The sequence below is a fragment of the Callithrix jacchus genome, chromosome 12 (genome assembly GCF_049354715.1).
Source record: "Callithrix jacchus isolate 240 chromosome 12, calJac240_pri, whole genome shotgun sequence".
Classification (NCBI taxonomy): domain Eukaryota; kingdom Metazoa; phylum Chordata; class Mammalia; order Primates; family Cebidae; genus Callithrix; species Callithrix jacchus.
This window is the reverse complement of record NC_133513.1, coordinates 84,367,142-84,392,033: the sequence shown is the minus strand read 5'-3', so window position 1 is coordinate 84,392,033 and position 24,892 is coordinate 84,367,142. Positions and strand designations below refer to the sequence as shown.

Here is a 24,892-nt window from a genome sequence, read left to right as displayed (position 1 = left end):
GAGGCCCAGGGCAAAGCTCCTGCTCTTGGCTGCCATGTCTGGCAAGTACAGTTATTACCTCGGCCATTCTCTCTGGTCTTGGGCTGCTAATAGGGAGTCTGTGGAGTTAGGTTGGGGAAGGAGGTGTGGCCTAGGAGGGAAGATGTGGCGCTGACTCTGCCTGATATTTTCCCTCACTGACTCCTGCTTTCCCCATGTTCCATGCAGGGGCTCATCCGGGCTCCCCTCAGAGCAATGAAGGTGCCTCTGGTGTCTTCCTCCTTGAGTTGGGCACTGGTTCTCAGTGACTCTGTCTGTGTTTCTCTGAAGGGGAGAAGTTATTGGATTAGTGGAAATGAATCCCAGGGCATCTGGTTCAACTTGGCTCCCATCCAATGAAGTCATCTGGCTTAGAAGTCAGATTTCCCTTTGGGAGGCCGAGGCGGGTGGATCACGAGGTCAACAGATCGAGACCATCCTGGAAACCCTGTCTCTACTAAAAAATACAAAAAATGAGCTGGGCATGGTGGCACGTGCCTGTAATCTTAGCTACTTGGGAGGCTGAGACAGGAGAATTGCCTGAACCCAGGAGGCGGAGGTTGCAGTGAGCCGAGATCGTGCCATCGCACTCCAGCCTGGGTAACAAGAGTGAAACTCCGTCTCAAAAAAAAAAAAAAAAGAAGTCAGATTTCCCTGATCTTTTGGGGCTGAGTGTAGACCAAAGCAGGTAGACTAGGGCCTCAGCATAATAAAGAAAAATCTAGGGAAGTCCTGGGCACTCCCCCTTGAGTATTCTGGAGTAACTGGTCTGAGCTTAGGGCTCACCATGGGCATCATGGGGCTGGAGTACTGCAAGGAGCCTGGGTACCATCTCAGACTTGACTGTTCCATGGGCTGGAGTAATGAGCATCCCACCAGGCTAGAATTGTGCTTCCCAAATTTGAGGGCACTGAAAAGCTGACTACATCAGAACCACCGGGGCATTTGTTAACACACACAGATTCATGAATCCCTTTCTGATTCACAATATACGGGATGAGGCCTAGGCAGCTCTAGTTTTAACAAGTACCAGGTGGTTCTGATCATCAGCCATGATGGAAACTGCCCTCACATAGGTGGGGCCTCGCTGATGTCAGTCTTAGATTATTTGAAATAGTCCTGCGGCAAACACTATGCATGAAAATTTCCGTAATCTAATTCTTACCCTCAAAATAGATGCTGTTATAGATTGAACTCTGTCCCTCTCAAATTCAAATGCTGAAGTCCTAACTCCCAGTACCTCAAGATGTGATCTTATTTGGAAATAGGCTTACTGCAGATATAATTAGTTAAAATGAGGACCTGCTAGAGTAGGATGGTCCCCTAATCCAACATGACTCGTGTCCTTGTAATTTCGACACAGAGGCAGACACATATATGTGATGATATGAAGAGACACGGGGAGAGCGCCATGTGAATTATGCGGCCACAAGCCAAGGAACATCTGGGACCACCAGAAACTGGAAGAGGCAGGAAAGGATCCTTCCCTTACAGGTTTCAGGGGAGCATAGACATGCCAATACTTTGATTTGAGACTTCTAGCCTACAGGCCTGTGTAACAATAAATTTCCATTGTGCTTTCTGGTTTGCAGTAAATTACGATGACAGTCCTAATACTCTAATACAGATGTTCATAATTTTTTGTTCTTTTTCACAACATTTTTTTTAAGCTGACAAATAATAACTGTACATATTCATGAGGTACATAGTAATATTTTGATATAAATAATGTGTAGTGATCAGATCAGGGTAATAGCATATCCATCATCTCAAACATTTATAATTTGTCTGTATTGGGAACATTTGATATCACTCTAGCTATTTGAAACTATACGTTGTTGTTAACTGTAATCATCCTACAATGCTGTGTAGCACACTTATCTAGTGGTAATATTGTATTCTTTAACAAATCTCTTCCTCTACCATTTCCTCTGCCCTTGAAATTAATTGTTTTGTTTTGAAAACCAGCTACTTTGCACGTCATTCCCTCGAGTTGATCTGCCTTCCATCTTGGGTGTGAAATGAAGCTTCCATAAGGCCTGGGTGTAGCCTCTGGGTGTGACCTCTGGCAGGGGCAGGGAGTGGTGAGTAACAAGCAGGAAATCTTCATTCCCATGAGGAATGTGACAGTGCCTCATGACGCCAGTGAGGCCAAAGCCTTAATGTAGAAGAGGCAGGTTGCTTCTCCCTTCTATCCTTCCATGTAAATCTGACAGACATTTTCAAAGGCCAACCATCTACTAATGGCTGCTGATTCTCAGCATTTGGAGTTTGTGATTGTAGGTAGGACAGGAGCTCTTATGCCTAGCGTCCAGGCAGATTCGTATCACAGGGGTTAAGAATAGGGCTCTGTAGCTGAACTGCTAGTGTTTAGATCCTACTTGCTGTGTAGTTTTGCCCAGTTGCCTGGTCCTCAAGTCCTCACACTTGAGTGTGCATCAGAATTCCCTGCAGGGATTGTTGAAGGCTAGATTGCCCCATTCCCAGAGATTGCGATTCAGTGTGTCTGGGGTGGGGTCTGAGAAATTTCATTTCTAACAAGTTTCCTGATGTTGACCATGTTGGTCCTAGGACTAACACTTTGAGAACTGCCAACCTTAGTTTCTCTAGGCCTCGGTTTTTCCATTTGTTAAGTGGGATTTGTGATGTTGCTAATTTATAGAGTTGTGAGAATAAAGTAAGATGATGAATGCAAAATGCTTAGCATATTGCTCTGCAGGAAGCTGAATGTTGGTGATCACTGGTTGTCATTAACATAAATTGAAGCCCTCTTCTATGCTTGACTTGCTAAGTTTTGCTAACATTCAAAGGAAATTCTAGATAGGGGGCAGGAAAATGTAACCTCCTGTTTTCAGGGAAGTAAATTATCTTTCTGAAATCATGGGACACCTATTGCTATGTTGAGGCTGCATCTCAAATTGATGCTAGTAGTTGGGTCCTAGGGGATGTCTTTGGAAGAGGTAGGTTTGGGAGAGGAGAGGGATTGGGTCTCACCTTCATATTCATCAAGCAGATAGCCCTGACCGTCAGGTTCAGGAGTTTGTGAACATTCCTGCAGCCTGGGCCTACAGCTGGCTGCCTCTGCTGCTCCACGTGGGGCCCTGCCCATCTACTCAGAAAACATTGCCTGGTCTGTGTCCTTTCCCACACTCCCAGTTAAACACAGTGATTGTCCTGGTGTTCAAGTGTCAAGTGTTGGAGCCTTTCAGAAGCCGTCGTATATGTTTGTTCTGCATCTCCTCCAATCTGGGCTGAGCACAGAGAAACAGACTGTTAATGGGTTGGCCTTCCTAACTCCATATGACACCCTGGCTCTGAGTCTTCTCATTAGCTCGGTCCTTGGGATTTCAGCTCTGCAAGCAAGACAGTTCATGTCGATAAATAGTGCTTTGTCTCAGAGTTTCTGGCTCCATCAGAGGACTGGGATTGTGCTTGGGAGCTGCTGTCTTGTTGCTAAGATTCTTGGACTTCATCCAAGTTCACATTTCCCAGGATCGTGGAGAACAGTTAATGATTATAAAGCTCTGAACATGTATATGCTGGTTTCATTCCAATATCACTAGAAGAAAAAAACCTTAATTACCAAGAGGACAGTATTTCTGGTTTTGTTTAAGTTTTATGTAGTTAAACTTTGAGGGCAAAAGTGAAGTCCTTTTTTGGATATGTGTTTTGGTAAAAGCTTCCCCCTCAATGCAGTAAACTCTCCTTGAGCACTGACTGTGCAAAACAGCCATGTGTGGGGTGGTAAGAAAAAGGCAAGCTTCTTCCATTTGGAGGAGGTGAAGTGGGTATGACGTAAAGGTGAAGCAAAAGGCTGCTGACTCTGGAGACAGAAGATATAAAGACATCCTGTTTTCTGCCTTAATATTTTAAAGTCCTTCTTTGCCCAACACATGAATCATTTCCCTTAATATACTTGCCTCCCCCTGCTGTAGGGCAACTTGAATCACTGGCAACTTCTAACAGGATCTTCTTGATGCCAAATTGTCTCTGAGTTACCCTCCCTCCTCCTCAAATTCTAGTTTAGCTCCCTAAGCAGACTCATCATTATAAGTTAATGAGAAAACACCTTTGTTTCCTTGCTTGCTTATTTGTGTTCTTTTTCTATCCAATACTTTCACCTGGTTATAGGTTTTAGTTGTATACTTATTCACTGTCTCTCCCATTAGAATATATTATCCCTGTGGGTAGGGGCCTTCTCAGATAGTCTGACTTGGCAATCAAATTGAAAAGGCAAAAATGAAATCAAAGGGCAATTATGCAGCATATTAGTCACCAAATCCAAGTATACTACAATTTAGAATTACACTTTGAAGCTTGAACAGTTTGTTTAGTACCAATAAAGGCAGGTTTCTAGTTTTACACTGTGGAAAGTAAACTCATAACTTAGCAGTTTCCCCCTATTTTATTAGATAATGCTAGTTAGAAATAGGTTTTTAAAAAATCAGGCTTTACAAAGCTAAACACAGTCTTTATTGTACAATCCAGCAACCATGCTCCCTGGTATTTACTCATATGAGATGAAAACATTTTTCCTACATAAAATCTGCACATAAATGTTTATAGCAGCCTAATGCATTATTACCAAAAATTGGAAGCAACTAAGATGTCCTTTAATAAATCAATGTATAAACTGGTGTGTTCAGACAAAGGAATATTGCACAGTCATAAGAAGAAGGCAACCATCAAGCCACAAAATCCCATGGGAGAAGCTTAATTGCACATTGCTAAGGAAAGAAGCCAGTCTAAAAAGGCTATGTACTGTATGATTCCAACTATATGACATTCTGGAGAAGGCAAAACTGTAAAGGAAGTAAGATGGGTGGTTGCCAAGGGTTAGCAGGGAGGTAGAGATGAATAGGCAGAGCACAGAAGGTGATCAGGGCAGTGAAACTATTCTTCATGATATGATAATGGTGAATACATGACACCATGGATTTGGCAAACCCACAGAACCATACAACACAAAGAGTAAACTTGATGGTAAACTGCAGGCTTTAACGAATAGCAATGTATCAATATTGATTGATCAGTTGTAAGAAATGTACCACACTAATACAAGATGTTAATAATAGGGGAACTGTCCAAATGCTGTAGCTCATGTCTGTAATCCCAGCACTTAGGGAGGCCAAGGTGGGTGGATTGCTTGAGGTCAGGAGTTTGAGACCAGCCTGACCAACATGGTGAAACACTGTCTCTACTAAAAATACAAAAATTATCTGGGCTTGGTGGTGGATGCCTCTAATCTTAGCTACTCAGGAGGCTAAGGTGGGAGAATTGCTTGAACCTGGGAGGTAGAGGGTGCAGTGAGCTGATCTGCTACCGCACTCCAGCCCGGGCAACAGACTGAGACTCTGTCTCAAAAAAAAAAAATAAAATAAAAAAGGCCAGGCATGGTGGCTCACACCTGTAATCCCAGTACTTTGGGAGGCCGAGGTGGGAGGATCACGAGGTCAGGAGTTTGAGACTAGCCTGGCCAATATGGTGAAAGCCCATCTCCACTAAAAATACAAAAATTAGCTGGGCATGGTGGCATATGCCTGTAATCCCAGGTACTCGGGAGGCTGAGGCAGGAGAATTACTTGAACCTAGGAGATGGAGGTTGTACTGAGGCAAGTTCGTGCCACTGCACTCCAGCCCGTGTAACAGAGTGAGACTCAGTCTCAAAAAAAAAGAGGCAGGAGGGTAGGAAGCTGAGGCAGCAGGGGGAGTGGAGGCAGGAGGTGGTATATGAGAATGCTCTGTACTTTCTATTCACTTTTTCTGTAAATCCAAAGCTTCTCTAAAAAATAAAGTCTATTAATTAAGAAACCCAGCTTAATCAATTCGTTTATTCACATATTCATTTTTTATTTTCAAGAAACATTTATTGAGCACCTAAAAGGTGTCAGTCATGCTGGTCACTACACAGCCCACACACTTGAGGTCATCTATGGCCCTTAGAGGGAGAGCCAATGTTGTTATTTAAAGAAACTCAGTTCTCTACAAGGTTGAAATGGATAATGGCAAACAATAACGAACACCCAAATGGGGCTCATTTAAAAACAAACCAGTTTTCATGAAAACACTTATCAGTGGGAGAGGTCTCAACCTTTAAGGATAAAGCCAAAGGCCATAAGACCTTTCCATAATCCATACCCCAAGGGATAATGATATTTAGAGCTCAGAAGCCTTTGCACATGGAAAAATAAAGGGAGGAGGGCTCAGCTACTATTAGATACAAGAATTATATCCAGAGAGAAACTGGGAGCACAACTTGGGCTTAAGAAGCAATTTCTTGCTTTTGTAAACATTGCTTTTTCTATATTTATTTCTAAACATTTATTGCTTTCTCTAAATAAAAGTAACAGCTATTCTTCAGGTAAAGGAGAAATCCAACATCAGTAATTAGTGGGGCTTCTTCCCTCTCTTCCACTGGAGTGTACAAGATTCCTGGTTCTGGGAAAATGTGGGAGGCACCGGGCTATAGTAACTCATGGTAATTCCTTTGTTGCATTGCTCCTTCTGCTTCCCTGATGGTGTTTGGTGCTGTGATCTTCCACCATCTGCCCAACACAACTTCTTGGAAGGGTAATGTACTAGTCTTATGCTCCCTTGCAGATTTTAAACCTACCGACCACAGGCTCAGTCACAGGGACCATCTCCCTGGCCCGAGGTCATTGTGCTTAGTCTCGGGTATCTGGTAGTCACTTCCTACCCAAAATCCGGGCTCTGTGGGACACTACATGGGAGCAGGGTATAGGACCCTGCCTCTCAGATACCCTTGCTCCTCTCCCCACCATTCTCTCCCTCCAGGAACTCTCTTTTCCTTTCCTTAGCTACTTCCACTCCATCTTGTATCGGCCCTAGCTAGATCCCAGTAGGGCTAGCTTTGGAAAACAAATGTCCCTACACTCTCCCTTGGTGCAAGAGAACCTCAGATTTCCTGGAGTAAAGGAATATAGGAGGAAGCAATAGGGAAAACAAAACGTCTTTCTTTCTTTTCTGAAAAGATTCCCAAAATATATTTCCCAGTTGGATTATCCAGCCACACGATAATTGCTAGTAGTAAAAAACTTAGCTGTCTTTATTTTTAAAAACAAACCAGTTTTCATGATAATACATATCAGTTCACGTCAGGCTCTGGGCCCTGGGCCTTCAGAATATCAGGCATCCAGAGAGTGGAGTCTCATGGACCTGGAGATGGTTCCAAATTCAGCACAAAAGATTAAAAGCTTATGTAGTCAAAATTCCCCATGACTCTGCATTGGAAAGTGACTCTTGCAATATTTCACGCAGGCCATCACAGAGATCTTATTTTTCAGCATTCAAACATTTCAAACTCTCTTTGGATGGGCACAAGATGAATTGGTTGGCTTGCATTTAGAGGTCATGATGAATGAAAAATACTTTTGAATACAACAATTATCTTTAATGTCATGTGAAACTTGCACTAAGAGAGATCCCAGGGGACCCGGCCCTGGTGAGGGATGGCAGGTCTTCCTTCTCATATTTACTCAGGGACGTGTGTTCAGGGAGTATAATGTCTGGTGGAGACATCATTTTAACTGTTGTCTTTCTTCTTCCCTCTCTTTTCTCTCTGTCGCCATCTCTACTCCCCCAAGTGCACACAGTTGGCTTGGAATAGGAAGGAACTCCACTGTGCTATAAACACCTGCCTGACCTGTGCCAGGCTCTGGGCAGGTTGAACAAGTCTTGCTCTGTTAGTATCACTTCCTGGTCTCTCTGACCTTCTATTGGCACTTTCTGTGGGCTCCCATCTTTGATTGTCCTTGATGGCTCCTGCTGTTTTTTGATTCCTAAAGTTGACTATATACCTTTCACTCTAGAATGTATTTAATGAACAGTTAGGCCTTTGGATAATCTGGCTTTGGCCCAGGCTCTGTTTAGAGGCAGGCTATTTTAGAATTGATCATGATAGCCTCAGGCTCCCCTGCTCTGCTGTGATGCTGTGGGAGATCTTCCTTCCCAGCGTCTGGGCCTGCTCTTACCGGCCTTTTTAGAAACCAAGACTCTTCTATGTACTTCCATAAGTTCTTGCCCCAGGACGAGCATTTCTCTGCTAAGCACAATTTCTCAGTAATCTTCGAGTTGTAATAAACCAAGTTGCCTGATGCCCATTGCTTTATCTAAGCTGGGAGTAGTCGGGGAAAAGCCTTTGCCTCAAGACAGTGTTTGAATATTGGCCCTGCCTCTAGTTGTGTGACGCAGCACAAATTCTTTAGCCTCTCTGAGCATCTTCAGAGACTCCACTGTAAAGTGGAATTGCATTACCTACCTTGGAGGTATTATAAGAAATAGAGTTAGATGAAAAGCCGGGCACACACAGACCTTCGACTCCTGTTAGCTGTTAACTATTACCTCATTCCGTGGGGGTAGGGATGGGCTAGGTGAAATGTGGGACAGCTGCTTCTACTCAGAATGTTTGAAGCCATTGCTTCTCTTCCTTAGTATGGCTAGTCTGGTTTTGTTTTAGACAGAGGCAAAGCACAGCGGTGGAGACACACCTGGACTTAAGTTCCCATCCTGTCACTCAGTTGATGCCACCCATGGGTGAGTCTCCAGTCTCTCTCAGCTGCTGTTTTCTCATTTATAAAATGAGGGTAATATTATCCAACCCCCTCATTATTAGAAGAGTAGGAGATAAGGTGTGTAAAGTGGTCAGTTCAGTGCCTGCCTTGAAAATCATTACCTGGTACTGGGTGCGCCGTCTCTCCTCTCAGATCAGAAGTTCTTTGTGGGAAGGAATATGTCTGTGTCGCTCCCGGCTCAGTGATGGGCACGAAGAGAGGCCTCAGCAGCTAGCAATGGATAAAACAAACAACTTCTCTCTCCCTAGTTCTCTGAAGACCCCGTCTGAAGGCTGTAACATTAAGGTCTCATAGCAATTTAAAAGATAAACAAACCCAAAATAGGCTCCTACAGCATTAAATAGGGCAACTTTCAAATGGGTCATGATGGAAAAAACAAAAATCTCAACTGTGTTATGTAAAAGCAGGCTCACAGGGCTTGGTTCACATAAGAAAAAAGCTCTGGAAAATTGTACTTGGGATTTCAAACCGAAGGCAAAAACATTTGTGGTAAAAAAAAATAATAATACACATGATTTGCTAAACAATTTTTAGACAAAAAACAGTGTTTTAAGTAAAAACACTGTGATCATAACATCCCTGTAACTGTTATTCTGGGACATAATTTCCCCTTTTCCAAAGTTTGAGGGCTGGGTTAGATCTAGGGACCTCGCAGGCTTTGACAAGATGTTTGGATTTTTCCCAAAATGCAGAGGGAAGCCACTGGAGTTTTAGGCCGAAGTACGCTGTGATTAATTTATGTTTTTTAAAGCCTGGCCTTTTTCTCACTTCCCCCTGCTACCCGATGGCCGTTCTCCATCCTGCCTCGATCCTGCCTTCTGTGCCGTATCTCCTGTCAGTTTTTCTTTCTACACCCTCTCCTCTCCCACTCAAATCACTTGGTTTCTTCCTCTTTGCTCATCACATTTGCTGGGATCTCATGCACACTCGGTCCCATGGTATTGCATGCTATTATTAGCTTCTGCATATGTTAATGAATTAATTCAGCAAGCATGTATTGAACAGCTGCTGCTTGTCAGGCACTGTGCTAAGGGATAGGAATAGACGTGATTAGGACACGTTCCCTGCTCCCAAGTAGCCTGGAGTCTGGGAGTGGGGACAGCTATGTAAACAGTGATAAGCCTGGCAGGGTTTTTATGGAATCTGAGATAAGGGACCTCTAATCAAAGCGGGAGGCAGGAGGGGAGGGTGGGGCGGGTTAAGGAGACTTCTGGATGAAAAAAGGTTGCAACAGATTCTTCGAGGTTGACTAGGAGTGGCAGGGAGGGTGGGTGCAGAGGGGTCAAGGTGAGCAAAGATGTGAGGCAGAAACAGGTGAGAAATTGCAAGCAGTTCATTCCTGATGCAGCATTTAATGAAAGGGTGAGAAGTGTAGGAGATAAAACTGGAAAACAAATGGGAACAGTGCAATACAAAACAAACACAACATCCAGGAATATCCAAGGAATTCTGGATCTGAACTGGGGAAAAGCCCCAGGGTGGGATATAGGAGGCCGTAGATGGTAGTCATTTATTTATTCATTGATATGCCATCCTGGGGATACTGCAGTGAGCAAAACTGGAGGGGTCTCTGCCCTTGTGGACCCTGAGGAAGCCCTTGGGAAAGAGCCCTGACTCAGCCTCAGGGCTTAGGAAGCCTTCATGGAGGTGATGTCCTCTGGTCAGTTCTGACAGTGGGCTTCATGGAGTTGAAGGGATAGGGAGTGAGAAAGCCACCATGCAAAAGAGGTCATGGTGGCCCATCATGGTGGCCCACTTTCCCTTGACCCACTCCAGCCTTCCAGGCCCAAGAAACTAAGCCACAGATGTGGGCTGGAGAAGGGGGATGAAAAGTAGGCCAGAGAGAGGCCTGCAGAGCCATCCTAACTGTTTAGCTGCCTCCCCAGTCATCTACCGGAACATGGACCTGTTTTGTAAACATAGCAAGTCAGTCCAAATACGTGGGGTTTGGCTCTGGCTTGGCCAACCCAGCTCACTAAGCAAAAAGTAAGGGATTCTTCCCCCTTTTCTTCCTAAACTAAATCTTCTCTCGGTGCATAATTTACAGAACTCCAGCAAGCTGCAGTTTGGCATTCTTCCCAAGAAAGAAAAACATCTCCTCAGATTTTCCACATGCCCTCCCTGTCCCGCTGGCCCAGTGACAAGACTGCCTAGCAAGGCTGGGACAGGGCTGCTGCTGCTCCAGGGAAGGGCGGCCATGGGGGGATGTGCCACCACCCCAGGGGAGCAGCATGGACTAGAATTTCAGGAGATAGAGGGAGAGTAGGGAATAGGTGTGTGGTTGGTGTGGGGACAGAAACTTGCGCAGACAGCAGCACTGCTAGGAACCATGCTGGCACCAGCAGACCCTGGAACAGCTCATTAATGTTGACAAAGCACCTTCTCATTTCATTTGATCTCCCAACAAATGCATGAGACATGTAGAGCCCATGTGATAACCATTTCCATTTAACCAATGAGTTAACAGGCAACTTGAAATCGGCCTGACCCAAGTTAGAATTCCATCTCTGCCATTGTGTGACCTTGAGCAAGGTGTGATATCTCTTGCAGCCCCCTCTGTTTGTTGGAGTAATAACAGTACTTTCCCCAGGGTTGTGCTGAGGGTTTAATGAGATACGGTGAGGGAGGAGCTCAGTGGTCCATGCCTGGCCCCCAGCAGGTGCTCATCTGGTTCTATTGTAATGGCTGGAGAGGTTACCTGACTCCTCTTGGTACTGCTGGGACCATGACCCAAGTGTTTTGACTTACAGCACAGCCTTTTATATTGCCTCAGTCACCCCTGTGCCCACCAGGCCAGTCCTTGCTCTGTCCCCTGTCCCCCTCACCTCCTCACTTCCCCCTCCTTCCCTATCCCCCACACTCCCCCAGCCGAAGATGTTGCAAGCTTTGAGGTTACTCATGTGCTCTCATCTCAGAGATCTATGCTGACAGCTGAGTGGTCTGTAAGTCCACCAGGGCAGTCCTTAAGTCCAAATTCCTACCTCGCTCTGTGGGAACAAGTGATCCTAGAAACTGCATAACGGGTGAAACTTAAGCTTCAGAACATAAGCCCCAGTTCATAGTCTGCCTGTTTCCTCTTATAGTCAAGGGCGAGCATCCAAATCCCCCTTCATTTATCATTGTCATTGCAGCTCTGAAAGGTCAGAATGCATTCCTCTCATTGCCTCCAGACACTTGGCTCTGTGCTGTGATTAGACTGGGAGGCACAGAGCCTTGCATGCATTCGGCACTCGTTAATGTTTGTAGAGGAGGAGTCAGGTCATGCCCCTTGCCAGGGCCTGGAGGGTCTATGTTATCACAGCATATGGAAAAACAGCACTTCCTCATTGGGCCAGCTCAGTGGCTCCTTTGTCATAGACCCAGATTGTTTCCCTAATGAAAACTTGACAGTTTTTATAACTGTTTCCCTGCCCTCTTCCCTCAGAATTCTTAGGCTCATTGTTGCTTCCTTAGGGGCCTGTCTAATCATCCCATTGAAAGTGACTCCTCCTGCCCTGCCCAAGGCACTCTCATCACCTTTTCTTCATGCTACTCCTTACTCTCTGAAGTTATTTCTTTGCTTACTGTCTTTGTGACTACAAAGCAAGCTCCATGAGAGCAGGGTATTGTCTATCGTGGTCACTGGTCACCAGTGCCTGGCATGCATGTAGCTAGAACACAGTAGTTATTCATTTATGGATAAGTGAAGCGACCTGAAGATAATGGAGTCCAATGTCTTCATTTTGCAGACAAGGGAGCTGAGACCCAGAAAGCTTAAGAAGCCTGGTGTCAATTCTCTTGGACAGCATGTGATCACCATTTCCATTTAACCAATGAGTTAACAGGCAACTTGACATGAGCTCTTTCTCCAGGATATTCTTCCTCAATTCTGAAGGGCCTCTGCAGCCAACATGTAATGGTCTGCTTTTCTATTCATGGAGGAGGATGACTTTGTGTCTCTAAAGAGTTACAGCACTAAAAATGCATCTGACATGCACCCTAATAAGCCAATGGACAGTTTGCTCATTTGGGCTGAAAATGGAAAACACACATGTACATAAAAACACCCTGAAAAGAAATTACCATGGACCCACTTGTGGGTAAGGATTGATTGTATAAAATGATGTCATCTGTTGGATGTTAGCTAGTTAACTGTGTCATGAGTATTGGTGTGGGGGGAGATGTTTCCCCTCTAGATTCTGGGGGAAGGATGGTGAGACACAGGGAGCAGTGGGCTGAGAGGCTTCCTCAGAGTAATTTGAGGATTAACTACAAAGAGATGCATAAAGGGTTCAGCATGGTACCTGCCCAGTAAGGGGTAGTTCTGTTATCATCCCTAAAGATGGATGATTCTGGCTGAGGACTTATTTGCTTCTCTGTTTCACTGACTCCCACTGGTTTCTCATATTTATCTCATGGGAGATGACAGGAGATGACTCATACCAAGTAGGAAAATGAGCCAGCATGCTAGCTCTGGTAAAAGGTTGTGTGGGGCAGTAAGGAGCTAATAATAATAATTATAACAACCACTGCTTCACTTAGTTTACACTTTTCGTGTCCCAGCCAATGGGCTAAGGGCTTAGGTGTGTTACCTCACTCAATTATATGAGGTTGGAACTATTTTTGTCCTGCTTAACAGATAAGAACCAACCATTCAATCCTATGAGAAAGGAACTATTTTTACGCCTATTTTACAAATGAAAAAATGAAATTTGGAGAGGTCAGGTGGCTTGCCCAACATTACTCAGTCAGAAAGGGGCACAGCCAGAATTCCAGCTGTGGCACGTGATCTGACTACAGAGCTCAGGTGCAAAAATACTGCCTGTACTGTGTCTCAGGAGGCTGGACACGATGCCTAAATAAATTAGAGGCGGTAGAGTTTTGGTGACTCAGTTTCGTGTTGTCTCTAGCCCCTTTGTTTTGTTAACCTGCTATAGCCAACACACGTCTAGTAAGAATTCACAGCCTATGTGATCACAAACTAAAGAGCGTGAGTTTTTTTTTTTTTTTTTTTTGAGACGGAATTTCGCTCTTGTTACCCGGGCTGGAGTGCAATGGCGTGATCTCGGCTCACCGCAACCTCCGCCTCCTGGGTTCAGGCAATTCTCCTGCCTCAGCCTCCTGAGTAGCTGAGATTACAGGCACGCACCACCATGCCCAGCTAGTTTTTTGTATTTTTAGTAGAGACAGGGTTTCACCATGTTGACCAGGATGGTCTCGATCTGTTGACCTCGTGATCCACCCGCCTCGGCCTCCCAAAGTGCTGGGATTACAGGCTTGAGCCACCGTGCCCGGCCCAAGAACATGAGTTTTAAGAGAAGACACCTGGGGCAGCATAAATAATGGTCATTGCCGTGACGATCCAATGAAGTGGATTTCCAAGCAATGAGCATTCTGTGCTCTCAGCACACCACCTTGCACCTGAAAGGCAGGGATTGCATTATTTGTGTTTGATTAAATAAAAAAGTATACGAAAACATGGGCTCAGTGCCTGGCAATAAGTAGACACTTAATTGCAGGACACTGTCCCCTGTAACTTTATTTCCCTAATGCCTAACACAGTGCTTAGCACGTAGTATGTGCTTAATACACACTAGTTTTTTTTTTTTACTCGTAAGCACTTAGTACTTAGTAAAAATGACTGTTTATTGAGGTTCCGTGCTAAACCTTTCCAGACAGTATCACTTCTGCTCCTTATATGCATTCAATGAAGTAAATGTGTGGTTAATAGCCCCATTTAGCAATAAGGTTTCCTTTAACAGAAGAAAAAAAGGCATATGGAGGTTAAATAATTTGCTTGCGGACACAGAGCTATCAAGGTGGTAAGTGGCAGAGCCAGGGGTTTAAGTGAGTGGTTATCAGACTCTCCTTTGATGGTTCCCATCATGATCAGAGGAGATGAGTGTCTGTCATTCTTTAGGTGATCTGCGGGTCATAGTTTGAGGCTTGCTGTTTTTTTTTTTTTTTTTTTTTTTGAGATGGAGTCTCACTCTGTCACCCAGGCTGGAGTTCAGTGGCGCACGATCTTGGCTCACTGCAACCTCTGCTTCCCGGGTTCAAGTGATTCTCCCACCTCAGCCTCCCAAGTAGCTGGGACTACAGGCACACACCACCACGCCTGGCTAATTTTTGTATTTTTAGTAGAGATGGGGTTTCACAATGTTGGCAAGGATGGTCTCAATCTCTTGACCTCGTGATCCACCCACCTCAACCTCCCAAAGTGCTGGGATTACAGGCATGAGCCGCCGCACCCGGCCTAGATTCTTATTTCTTTCAAAAAAATTTTTTTGTACCATCTTTGCTTTCTAATATGTCTATGGTAAATTCAATCTAAATTAATGTTTGAAGCCATTGACAAGTTTCATTATTGAAATCATGCTCTCCCCTAATCTCTGTATTATCCTGATGCTTCAGAAAGATGCACCATGTTTGTCCTGCAGCTTCCCATTCTCCTTGCAGACTACCAGGGACATGCACATTCTAGGTTAAGCATGGGGCTGGAGGAACCTGGAAAGCATCTTGGGAGAAGTGAGTTCTTAACTAGAATTTAACAGGCTGGCAGAGGCAAAACTGGGTCCTGGATATTATAGCTCTTCTTCCATGCATTCCCTGTTCCTTACCCCAAATCCTTTCACACTCTATCCTTTCTTAATGGTAGAGCAGAGTGGAGGCTCAGTATGGGGCTTGAAATATATGAGGCTGTCAGTGGCAAATACATGAATGAATAACTGAGTGGATGAATGAAGTCTGTTCAGTGATGGGCATCAGCATCCCCTTGGAAAGGACAATGGCTGGAGAGAAACCAAGGTGGGGCTTTATATTATAAAAGGCTCCCTGGAAGAGGAGGCTATAGCCACCAAGGACACCATAACCTTACCACCTCCACTTCTAGGTCTTAGGCCATTATTGATGCTGCTGTGATCACTAAATGTCAGTCAGTGAGGGAACATCTTGTGCCACTAGAAGTGGATACTCATAATCAATTTGGAAGGTAATTTAGAGGGTCCTAGAGAGTTTCTAGTATATTCTTCCCATTTTATAGATTAGGAAATTGAGGCATAGAGAGGGAAAATGAATGACCCAAAGCCACATGGCTTGGTGGAACTGTTCATTGCATATTCAATAGCCATTTCTTGCTCCTTATACCTTCCCAGCAGAACCCCAATCTTGATTGGTTTTGGGCATCCATGGTTTGATGGAAGACCTTAGACCTCTCTGTCCCCAGAGAATAAATCTTGATTAGTTTGAGCCAATTATAATAATTTTATTCTCTTTGCCATTGACTGGTTTGGTATAAGCATATGGTTGAATTCTAACCAATGAAACATAAAGGCTGTGGGGCTTTGGGGAAAGTTGTACTCCGTCTTAAAGAGCAATGACAGTAAGGACGACACAATCTTAGTCTCCATGGTTTTAGAGTTTGCTGGATGAGCACAAGGTGCTTGGAGTTCTTGCAACCAAAAGTGTCACAGTGAAGACAAATGCCAGCACACTGTGGTTTGCCAAGTGTCATGATATCAAGAACCTGAGTCCATGATGGTGTCACTGGACCACTGAATTAACTAGCTCTGGGACTGTTCTACTTCTGGACTTCTTATCAAATGAGACAGCAAAATATCCTTCTTGTTTAAAATAGTTGACTTGAGCTTTCTATGATGAGCCACCCAATGCATCCTTATTGACACATACCACTAGGTATGATCAGATTCCCAAGTCAGTGTTTAGATGACCCTTAGGAGCAGTCAGAGTGATCTCTGTGACCACCAGGAGGCAACAGGGGAAGTACAAAAGTGTTTGGGATTACCCAATGGGGTGCGTCTCAATCGTGGTCCTGTAGAATATTAGAGGCTCCCAGGAAGATCCCACAGACTGGTCTTGGATTTGGACATAAACTTTTTAATCAGTAGAATTAGGGTTGTCTTCGTGAGGCAGGAAACACAAAACAATAATTTTTACCCTCAAGGTTTTGTTCCATCACATAACACTAGTTGTGGCAGTTCCATGAAGACATTAAGATCAGACTCCTTACACATCTCTGGTCCATTATTTCCAGGGTGTAGCCCTTACCCTCATGTCCAAAATGGCTGCTAGAGATCCACCATCGCATCTGTGACCCAGACACCCAAATAGAAAAAGTGGGAAGAATGTTACCCCTCCCCTTTTTAAAGGCTGCAATAAGATTTTATTGTTTTCTGAACTGCTCCTTTTCATCTCTTCTCCCCTCTTTTTTTTCTCCCTCATCCCCAGATGCCAACACAGGGGCTCAAAATAGAGCCTCCCACATTTCAGATTAGTCTTCTGATATGTAAGTGCTCAATAAATGCTTGTTTCTGATGATGAGGGGAACAAATGATTCCCTTTAGGTTCTAGGATCTGGGGCAGGGCTCACACCCCCAATGTCTTTCAGAGCCAGGCAGGAAATGACAGAATGGATATATCAGTTTGGTATAAGAAAAATGAGGAGTGGGCCAGGAGTGGTAGCTCACTCCTGTAATCTCAGAACTCTGGGAGACTGAGGTGGTTGGATCACCTGAGGTCAGGAGTTTGAGACCAGCCCCCAACATGGTGAAACCCTGTCTCTACTACAAATATAAAAATTAGCTGGGCATGGTGGCATGTGCCTGTAGTCCCAGCTACTTGGGAGGCTGAGGAAGGAGAAACCATTGAATCGGGGAGGCAGAGATGCAGTGAGCAGAGATGACACCACTGCACTCCAGCCTGGATGACAGAGTGAGACTCCATTTCAAAAAAGAAAGAAAAGAGAGAGAAAAATGAGGAGTGGTAGCAACTCTCCTGAAAGGAGGTATTGTTATTCAGCTGCTGCCAATTGTGAAGAGGTATTCCATGTTATCAACTCTTCCATTATCCAACAGAAGCTGAAAATCTATATTTTAATGTTAAATATGATTTTTACTTATTTATTTTTGAGATAGGGTCTGGCTCTGTCGCCAAGGCTAGAGTGCAGTGGCACGATCTTAGCTAACTGCAACCTCTGCCTCCTGGGCTCAAGAAATCCTCCTCCTTTAGCCTCCCAAGTAGCTGGGACTACACATTCATGCCACCACACTTGGCTAATTTCTGAATTTTTTATAGAGATGAGCTCTCACTATATTGCCCAGGCTAGTCTCAAACTTCTGGGCTCAAACGATCCTCTTGCCTCAGCCGCCCAAAGTGCTGGGATTACAGATGTGAGCTACTGTGCCCAGCCTAAATATAATTTTTAAATTTTAGGCTAACACTATGTGTTTTTTTGGGTTGGGAGTAAATCTTGAGGTCAAATGTTATATTTGATGAGTTCAGCAGAATCTGGGATATAATGAGTACTCAATGTTTATTGAATGAATACATTAATGTTTTCCAATTGCTGTCTTTCTCCCATAAGACTGAGTGAAACATGTGGAGCAACTGATGAAAGACAAAGGCACTCACATCTTTGTTTTATACTTATTAGTTGTTCTAGTGTTGTTTTATTTTTCTCTCTCAAACTAGAGGCTAAGCACTCAAAGACAGAGATCATATTATTTATCACATCAGCCTCTTTCCTTTTAAGGAGACTTTTCTTTCATTCTCTCTTCTCTCTCTCTCTCCTTCCTTCCTTCCTTTTTTCCCTTCCCTTCCTCCTTCCTTCCTTCCTTCCTTCCTTCCTTCCTTCCTTCCTTCCTTCCTTCCTTCCTTCTTTCCTTCCTCCCTTTCCTTCTTTCCTTCTTTCTTTTGAAATCTTGCTCTGTCACCCAGGCTGGAGTGCAATGGCACAATCTTGGCTCACTGCAACCTCTGCCTCCCGGGTTCAAGTAATTCTGCTGTCTCAGAGTCTTGAGTAGTTGGGATTACAGGTGGCTGCCACCATGCCCAGCTGATTTTTGTATTTTTAGTAGAGATGGGGTTTCGTCATGTTGGCCAGGCTGATCTTGAACTTCTGACCTCAGATAATCTCCCTACCTCGGCCTCCCAGAGTGCTGGGATTACAGGTGTGAGCTACCGTGCCCGACCTGAGGTTTCCTCTGATATCTCATTGGATAGAACAGTTACATTGTTGGAAACCCGGGAAATTTAGTCTTTTACTGAATTACAATTGTTCAGCTAAAAGCTGGAGTTATTTTACAAATGAAGGAGGAAAGGATATTGGGAAGCTACTAACATTCTCTTCCATATGACCCTGAAAAGGAAACTGTGGGATGCTGCAGTCAGAAGTCACTGAATTCCATGCTATAGTAAATAGCGTGAATTGTATGGTGTCAAAGCTAAAAGTGGTCACTCATTTTACAGTTAGGACATTTGAGGAACAGAGTAGTGAAGGGATTTACGTAGGGTCACATGATAAGAGAAGCTGTCCTTCTAACTTTGTCTTGTACTTGATATCTCACCTAAAGTACAAGACACAGCATTTAGCCCTCACCGATTCCTTCCTGCCATTGTGAGGCACACAGGTGCTCTTTCCATCTCACCACCTTCTAAACTTGGCACCACTTTGTCCTTTTTCCCAGTAAAGTCTTCATTAATGACTTTTGCAGTCCCTCCAGCCCAATGTGAGCTCATCATTTCATCGTAAGGAGCAACTAGTATTGATTGGTAGAGGCTTCCAGGGATGGTCTCTCATGGAAAATTCCGATGGCTCAGTGGAAAAGAGTACTGAGATTGATTAACGAGGTTTGCTGTGGTTGTTCAAGAAATGGTGCCTCCTGCGGCAAAAGTTCGTCTGAGCCCTGGCTTCTTTCCTTTAGGGGCTATGAAAAAGCCCCTTTCATGGGCTTACCGTACAAGATGTCTGGCATTGACATAGAGCAGCCCTGTTTCTACAAGCTAGGTGAGCTTCCAGCCACACTGAAGCCACCTGGGCAAGAGTGGGCAGTGGTGTGACTTATCACATATTAGAAGTTCAAGGCCATATGTCACCAGGGTAGGCTCATCTGATCCTGTCTTGCGTCAGATAGATAACTCTTATCACTAGTCTACAAACTTCAAAATGTAAAAATAGACAGGATTAGGCTGTGACCAGTGCCCTGGAGTTACTGAGGCAGCCACATAGTGAGAGTCTAATGACAGCTCTCTCACAGGCTGGAGGCTAAATATATCTTCCCCATAGTTACAAGGACAGTGCCAGGGAGCACACCAGCTGCATGATCCTTCCCAGTCATGAGGGGAGAGATCCTGAGGACTTTGCTCTGAGAGTCTATTCCTGAATCAGGCTCAAGCCCAGACCAAGAATAGATTCTCTGTGTACTAGCCAACTGTTCTACCTGTGGGCTCCAGATGGGATACCATGTCTCACACCCTGACAAGCATGTTGGCTGCTGTGGAGGAGATGGCAGGACTTGTGGGCATGACTTGAGAGAAGTCTTTGGGTCAGGAGAGGGTACATCTTCTACCTGCCTCATGGACTGTGGGTAAAGGAGGGAGCCTTGCGTTGCTGGTATTGGAGGAAAAAGGGGGTCTGAGAGTACCCGGTTTCCCCCTGCAAATCCACAGAAGCAGCCAATCTGATTCACTCCAAAGCGAATCCATGGCTGATGACTTACATTTGGTCATATGTGATCATCCCTTCCCTAACACTTCATTTCTTGAATAGCATACAGCTATTTGCCAGCTTAGCTAAAATTTTAACTATGTAAGTATTACATTAATGCATTTTTATTATAAAAACCTTCAAACAGTACAGAAGTAAGTAGAGGAAAATTTAAAATTCCCCTTTCTCTTATTCTCTCTTCAATTCTACCTTCTTTTCTAGAAGTAACTATGGTCATATATACTTTCTTTTTTCTTTTTTGAGACAAAGTCTTACTTTGTCACCCAAACTGGAGTGGTAGTGGCGTAATCTTGGCTCACTACAACCTCCACCTCCTGGGTTCAAGTGATTCTCATACCTTAGCCTCCTGAGTAGCTGGGCTTACAAGTGCCCACCACCACACCCAGCTAATTTCTGAATTTTTAGTAGAGATGGGGTTTCACCATGTTGTCCAGGCTGGTCTTGAACTCCTGACCTCAAGTGATCTGCCTGCCTTGACCTCCCAAAGTGCTGGGATTATATGCATGAGCCACTGCAACTGGCTGGTCATACATACTTTTTATGCACACATCACACAATACATTGCAACACACATACAAATGAATGTGTAGTGTAGTGTAATGTAATATTCAAGTTTACAGGTAATCATTCAAAGATTGCCTGGGTTCAAAGAGCTATACATTTTTGATCAAATTATTTTGCTTCCTTGTGCCTTGGATTCCTCCTCTGTAAAATAAGGATAATGTTAGACTCTATCTTACAGGGTTATTATGAGGATTTGATGTTGAGACTTTAAAAACAGTGACTAACGCAGAGTAGGGACTTGAGTCTTATTATTACACACGCAAATAATAAGGTCGTGTTAGTTATCCATTGTTGCAAACAAATTACATCAAAACATAATGGTTTAACAGCAAGACAGCAAAATTTTATTATCTTGTAGTTTCTGTGGACCAGGAATTTAGGAGCAGCTTAGCTGAGTGGTTCTAACTCAGGGTCTCTTATAGGGTTGGATGTTGGCATTGGCTGCAGGCATCTGAAGGCTTGACTGGGGATGTGTGGAATCTGCTTCCAAGATGGCTCACTCATATCTGTTGGCAGATTCGGTTCAGATTCTTGTTGCATGGATCTCTCCATTGGCTACTGAAATGTCCTTATAACATGGTAACCAACTTCCCCAGAGTAGGCAATCTAAGAGAAAATGAATGAGGAGGAAGCCACAGTATCTCTCATGACTTTGTCTCTGAAGTTGCATACTGCTGCTACTACTTCATTCTATTCATTACAAGTGAATCACCAGCTTTCAAGGGGAGATGGATGGAAGAGTTGTATGAAAGAATTTATGGACGTATTTTACAACCACCACAAAACTTATCTTAGACATACATTACATTGTGTTCTGTGTGTCACCTTGCTATTTGCTTTTTGTGCATATAGAGCTGCATCATTCTGTCTGACTGCCATATGGCATATTTCATTGTGAAGATATACCATAGTTTCTTTTTTAAAAAATTATACTTCAGGTTCTGGGGTACATGTTCAGAATGTGCAGGTTTGTTACATAGGTATACATGTGCCGTGGTGGTTTGCTGCACCAATTAACCCGTTATCTACATTAGGTACTACTTCTAATGCTATTCCTCCCCTAGCCCCCCACCTCCTGACTGCCCCAGTGTGTGATGTTCCCCTCCATGTGTCCATCTATTCTCATTGTTCAACTCCCACTAATGAGTGAGAATATGTGGTATTTGTTTTTCTGTTCTTGTGTTAGTTTGCTGAGAATGATGGTTTCCAGCATCATCCATGTTCCTGCAAAGTATACGAACTCATCATTTCTTAAAGCTGCATAGTATTCTGTGGTGTATATGTGCCACTTTGCTTTATCCAGTCTATCATTGATGGGCATTTGGGTTGGTTTCAAATCTTTGTTATTGTGAACAGTGCTGTAATAAACATATGTGTGCATGTTTCTTTATGGTAGAATGATTTATAATCCTTTGGGTATATACCTAGTAATGGAATTGCTGGGTCAAATGGTATTGCTAGTTCTAGATCTTTGAGGAATCACCACACTGTCGACAATGGTTGAACCAATTTACACTCCCACCAACAGTGTAAAAGTGTTCCTGTTTCTCCACATCTTCTCCAGCATCTGTTTCCTGACTTTTTAATGATCACCATTTTAACTGGCGTAAGATGTGAAGATATACCATAGTTTCTTCAACCATTTTCTGTTTGATGGGTACCTGGGTTTTATTTTTCTTTCTTTGCAGGGAGCCAGGGCCTAAGTAAGGGCCTAAGTGACCCTTTAAGAAAAGGATCACTTCTTCGAGGCTCACAGTCCAAAGAAAAGCTTCTAAGTTTCTAATCTAAGGAGTTAGCAGTGGTATCAGTGAGCAAAGAGACCTTTAGATTTCAAGTGACTGTGAGTAGGTCAGAAGACCAGGACTCGTACAGACACAAAACCATTCACAGGAAACCATTAACATATAAAATAGTCATCACTGAGAGAAGCTGTTGTTGCCTTTGGCCCTGGTTTTATGCTCCCCCTGAGGGAGGCATGACTGGGATCCCAAGTCTTCAGCCTGATGTGCAGCTGGGATGGCCAAAAGTTTACATGGATATCAAGCTTCAGTGAGGTCTCCTAATGCTGGTTTGAGTCTTTCTCGTTGTGATAGACAGTTTTAGTTAGCTATCTTTCACCCCTCCCCTCTCACCACATACCCAACCCTCTTCTAATTACCCTGATCTTGTTTAGGATGGCAATGTCCTTCCTTATAGCTGGGGGTGTTCATATAAATGTTTTGGCCAATGCAGTCTAAGCAGAAGTCTGCCAAAGGACTTCTTGGGAAGCCTTTGCTTTCTGTATAAAATAATCAGATATGACTGGTACGCCTCTAACCTCTCATTTTGCCTTAAATGTAGATATACTCTCTAGAGCTGTGGTCACCATTTTGAGACATGCAATTAAAAAAATGGAAAAGCCGGAGGAACTCAAGATGGCGCTGTGACAACAACCCAGGATTTAAGCTCTCGGTTAATCCGCGGAGAGGTGAGTCAAAGCTGCATTTTCAGACTGATCTTTGTTGCCCACAGAACGGGGAAATTCCCAAGTATAAAGGAAACGCGGGACACCAGGCAGAGGCTCTGCCTGGAGAAGCCGGCAGCCAGGGTGGCGGCGGCCGGCCCTACCCAGCGATCCCCACAGGGTGCGCTTGTCTGGGTGCCCTGTTGAAACGGCAACCTGAGACTTGAGAGGGCTGAACTCGAGACTGAAAGGGACTTGGGCAGTGGGCCAGCCCAGGGGATTGCAGGGACACAGCGTGTGGGATAGTGCAGTGGAACAGACAAAACGGCGATTCCAAACGCTCGCCGTGGAGACCGTCCCTGAGGCGCTCCGTGGGGGAGGGGCATCCACCATTACCGAGGCAACCCGACCCAACTGAGACACACGCCCACTGCTGACGCAGCCTGCAGTTGCCGAGGCAACCCGCCCCTACTGAGATACATGCCCACTGCTGATGCAGCCTGCCATTGCCGAGGCAACCCGCTACAACAGAGAGACTCCACTGCAGGGCGTAGCCCGTGGTGGAAAACGCAGCAGAACAGCAAGAGCCTGCAGCAACAGGGCGAGCCTCACAACAGCAGGGCGGAGCCTCGGCAGTCAAATAGTGATTAGACTGCCTCCTAGCTGGGCAGGACACCTCAACAGACATCCAAAAACAAAGCCCCAACCCCCCAAGACAGAGCATTTGAGAAAAAAAGGGTTTTTTAATGAGCTCTGTTGCAGCAGAATCAAACATAGCAGCCTAACAGCCCTGAATGAACAACAGAGCTCACAGCTCAGCAATTGAGCTCCTATAAAGTACAGACTGTCTCCTCAAGCAGCTCCCTGACCCCTCTATATCCAAAAGACTGACATTTGGCAGGCATCATCCTGGGACAAAGATAGCAGAAAAAGAAACTGGTAGCATCCCTCACTGTTCTGCAGCTGCTATAGGTGTACCCCAGACAAGCAGGGCCTGGAGCGGACCTCAGCAGTCATACAGTGAAGGGGCTAGACTGGTAGAAGGAAAACCAAGTAACAGAAATACTTCATCACCAACAATCTGGGTGTCCACTAAGAGACCCAATCGAAAAGTCAGCAACTACGCAGATGACAAGTGGATAAATCCACAAAGATGGGAAGAAACCAGCACAAAAAGAGGAAAACACCCGAAACCAGAACACCTCGCCTCCTAGAAAGGACCAATACTCCTCCCCAACAAGGGAACAAAGCTGGACGGAGAATGACTGTGATGAAATGACGGAATTAGACTTCAGAAGATGGATAATGAGAAACTTCCATGAGCTAAAAGAACATGTTCTAAATCAATACAAAGAAACTAAGAACCTTGAAAAAAGATTTGAGGAAATGATGACAAGATTGGATAACTCAGAGAGGAATATGAATGAACTAAAGGAGCTGAAAAACACAATACGAGAACTTCGTGAAGCATGCACAAGTTTCAATAGCCGAATTGACCAAGCAGAAGAAAGAATATCTGAAGTCAAAGATCAACTCAATGAAATAAAACGAGAAACCAAGATCAGAGAAAAAAGCGCAAAAAGGAATGAACAAAGTCTCCAAGAAATGTGGGACTATGTGAAAAGACCTAACCTACATTTGATAGGTGTACCAGAAGGGAACGAAGAGAATGAATCCAAGCTGGAAAATACTCTTCAGGACATCATCCAGGAAAATTTCCCCCACCTAGCAAGACAAGCCAACACTCAAATGCAGGAAATACAGAGAACACCA

At 44.3% G+C, this 24,892-nt stretch overlaps 2 long non-coding RNA genes across 2 annotated transcripts in view; one reads left to right on the top strand and one right to left on the bottom strand.

Annotated features, from left to right (window-relative positions):
- Window positions 1-24,892, top strand: part of LOC144578707 (uncharacterized) — a 58,576-nt gene that overhangs the window by 6,546 nt on the left and 27,138 nt on the right. The window contains exon 3 of the long non-coding RNA XR_013525002.1: window positions 23,017-23,143. This is a non-coding gene — a long non-coding RNA (uncharacterized LOC144578707). The remainder of the gene's footprint in view (window positions 1-23,016; window positions 23,144-24,892) is intronic.
- On the bottom strand, window positions 1,716-8,920 carry LOC144578708 (uncharacterized). The gene is made up of 2 exons (XR_013525003.1): window positions 8,711-8,920; window positions 1,716-3,577 (listed from the first exon to the last, which is right to left on the bottom strand). It is a non-coding gene; the product is annotated as an uncharacterized LOC144578708 (long non-coding RNA).